General features: G+C 56.0%; 1 pseudogene; it reads right to left on the reverse strand.

Moving 5' to 3' along the window:
* Positions 1-294: 294 nt before the first annotated feature.
* Positions 295-3,032, reverse strand: LOC136126912 (elongation factor 1-alpha, oocyte form-like; annotated as a pseudogene).
* Between the last annotated feature and the right edge of the window lie 638 nt (positions 3,033-3,670).

The following is a 3,670-nucleotide window of genomic DNA, read 5'->3' on the forward strand; positions in this document are numbered from 1 at the left end:
TACGCCATTGTGAATACACTTTATCACATCCCCAAACAATTCCTCTTCCTCACAGAGAGGACCAGCCAGAGGTGATTAGGTTCGAGGGAAATGGGAAGAGGATGGGAAAGAGCCCTGGGTGGGAGAAGGAGGTAAGACCCTGAATTGTGTTCACCACCCAGAGCATAAAACTTTGAAGCCTATGGGCCTTAAATTAGTTGTCCTTCTACCCCGAGTTTCCTCATTAACCTGATGCTTTCCTCCTTGGAAGAAACCAAGACAGCTAGTTTAAGTTTTCTGATTAATTTTATTCTGTCAATAGCAGTATCTCACATAGTGGAGGTTGCCGAGGACACGCTTCATTTCTTGCTGGCCTTCACTGCTGAACTTGGCCGCAGAGGCTGTCTTCTCCTCCACCGCCTTGATGACTCCAGTGGCCACTGTTTGCCTCATGTCCTGCAGAGCAAAACAGCCTGGAGGAGGAAGGAAGAATGGGGTTTCTGTAAAGTGACACTGAAGGAAAAAGGCTCCTTGGCCTCAGTCAGAGGTGCTTTCCTTCCCAGGACTCAGCAGCCACCAGTCCCTGGCTCACCTAGAGGTGGGTACTCAGAGAATGTCTCCACACACATGGCCTGGCTGGGGACCATCTGCACTATGGCTGCATCAGGGGCTTGGGATTGTCCTCCAGCTTCTTGCCTGAGTGCCGGTCAATCTTTTCCCTCAGTTCAGCAAGCTTGCAGGAGACGTGGGCCATGTGGCAGTCCAGCACCGGCATGGATCTGTCCCGGGTGATTCAAGACTATACCCTGGCGGGGAAGGAGGATGGAATTAGAAGAGATCCGATGGCACCTGTGATCTGGGGCCAACCCTCAACCAACCTGGGGCTTCCGCTGAACTGGGACTAATTTCTAAGAAGCATTTCCATCACCACCAAGCACGAAGGCCCTTGGCTTCCTGGGCACCTACCTGCACCACAAAGCTGCTGGCCTCTCTGGGGGGTTCGTTCTTGCTGTCTCTGACCACGTTGCCGTGTCAGATGTCCTTCACGGACACATTCTTCACGTTGAAGCCCAGTTTGTCACTGGGCAGGGCCTCGGGCAGGGCCTCGTGGTGCATCTCCATAGACTTGGCCTCAGTGGTGATGTTGCTGGGGGCAACGGTGACTACCATACCAGGTTTCAGGAAGCCGGTCTCCACATGGCCCAAGGGCACAGTGTCAATGCCTGTCCAATGGGAAGAAGGGCAGTCAGACAGATTCTAGATCCACCCAGTGAGAACTGGCTTCTGTGGGAGTCCCTTGGTCCTGGGGCTCAAGAACCAAGGCCACCTACAGGACTGGCTGTTTCTTCTGTGTATCAGATAATTTGGAAACGCTGGGGGCTTTACACTTTATCACAGCTCAGAAGTCAGGATCTGAACCCTGGCAAGTCAGACACCGGACCTCATTTTCAATTCCTACATTCCTCAAGAAGCCCTGTCACCTCGCCTCCAATCTTGTACACATCTTGCAGAGGCAGCCTCGGGGGCTTGTTGACAGGGCGAGGGGGCGGGAGGATGCAATCCAGAGCTTCCAGCAGTGTCACCCGGGTGGCATTTCCCTCCTTTCGCTCAACCTTCCAGCCCTTGAACCAGGGCATCTGCGGGAGGATGCAGAACGTAGTGGAGATGAGCCTGGGGCATTGCTCTCAGCACACCCACCCCAGGGCCAGGACCAGGACCAGGACCCACTCCGCCCGCCCGCAGACCCTGTCCGCACTCACGCTGCTGCTGGGCTCTAGCATGTTGTCGCTGTGCCAGCCCGAGATGGGCACGAAGGCCACGGACGCAGGGTTGTAGCCAATCTTCTGATATCGGTGCTCACTTCCTCCGTGATCTCCTGGAAGCGCACGGCGCTGTAGGCGGGCTCGGTCGAGTCCATCTTGTTGATGGCCACGATCAGCTGCTTCACGCCCAAGGTGAAGGCCAGAAGTGTGTGCTCGCGGGTCTGCCTGTTCTTGGAGATGCCCGCCTCGAACTCGCCCACGCCGCCGGCCACGATAAGCACTGCATAGTCGGCCTGCAGGACACAGACACCACGGGGTCAAGGGCTTAATTAGGAGAGTGGGTGCCGACTGGGCTGGGAAGCCTGCTAGAGTTTCGGGCAGTCCCGGGCCCCTTGGGAAAGCTCGGGGACGGGATGCTCCCCAGAAGTTGATAAGTTCGTGGGTCTCTTGGTTACTGCTGTGCGCAGAGGTCCCGCCTCCCAGTTAAACTCTCACCTAGTCCCATAAATGAGCTTTTAGTTCCTTCCTCCCAGACGGACCCCAAGTGATCTACTTGTCTGGGCATCAAAAAACCTGGTCCCCGCCCCAGCCTGAAAGGGGGCCCGTATCTGAGCCTCACAGAGTCTGTCCTCCTCTGGTTCTTTCAGAATTGATGATTGGCATGGATGAGGAAAACCTTCTAAGGCTTATGATCCCCTCCTTCCCAAAGTCCCGGAAATAAAGCCTGAGTTTCCACCCTTCCTCTGCGCCTGCCCCGCCCCCATCCGAAAGGGAGGGCCCTGGGAACAAGGGCTGCTTTACCTGGGAGGTGCCTGTGATCATGTTCATGGGGCATCGATGATGGTGATGCAGTACTTGCTGGTTTCAAACTTCCACAGGGAGATGTGGATGGTGATGCCATGCTCTCTCTCTGCCTTCAGTTTGTCCAACAGCCAGGCGTACTTGAAGGCGCCCCTACCCATCTGGGGAGGGGTGGGGAGTGAGTAGAGCACACTGATGGCGAGCAGACTGACCCATCCCAGGGAATTCAGTGGTGCCTTAGACCTCACAGCACACCCTGCTGTCTGCGTTGGACCCACCGAGAAGCAGGACATCCATCCCCCCACCCCAGCTCCTAGAGGCCAACACCGCACGTGGGTGCCTTACCTCGGCTGCCTCCTTCTCAGACTTCTCAATGGTCCTCTTGTCGATCCCCCCACACCCGTAGATGAGATGCCCGGCGGTGGTGGACTTGCCAGAGTCCGCGTGGCCGATGACAACGATATTGATATGGGTCATCTCTTTGCCCATGGTGGTGGGTTCCTTCCTTCAGTCACTGCTAGAGGGGAGCACGGGGCGGGTGAGGCCACAGCGTTCCAGGCCTGCCTCTCTCCTTCCCTCCGCTCCACTCTGCTCCTGCCCAGCACTCCGCTCCCCACTTCACAGCCTAGCCTGGAGCCTGGGACATGGTAGTGTCAACTGAAAAGTAAAAGACTTGTCAGGCTCATGCCCTGGCAAGAGTCACGATCCCAGGGCCATAGCTGGTACTTCCAAGCAGTCCTGGCCCATCCATCCTTTCTCCTGTGTGGGCCTTCCCCATCCCTCCCATCCCTCCACTCCACCCCACTGCACTCCGCAGCCCCGGCCCACTTCTTATACAAGAAACCCTGACACTGTGTAATTTGCAGTTTGTCCCCTGCCCCCTGCAAGTCCCTACCTCCAGAGAAAAAGGAACTAGGTCGATCCAGCAAGAGCTGCAGCAGCTGTGATGATAGTCAACAGCTGTCTTGCCTCCTGCTTTTATAAACCTAGCACTGGACCTTCCAAAGCTGACACCAGAGCTGGAACTGGTTTAGGAAATGCTACTCCCTCCCCCAAACTCAATTTCACAGACTTCTTCGCTGACCGATTGGATATTCGGATGAAGAGATGGTGGGTGACTAATGTTC

The sequence above is a fragment of the Phocoena phocoena genome, chromosome 8 (assembly GCF_963924675.1).
Source record: "Phocoena phocoena chromosome 8, mPhoPho1.1, whole genome shotgun sequence".
In the NCBI taxonomy this organism is placed as follows: Eukaryota; Metazoa; Chordata; class Mammalia; order Artiodactyla; family Phocoenidae; genus Phocoena; species Phocoena phocoena.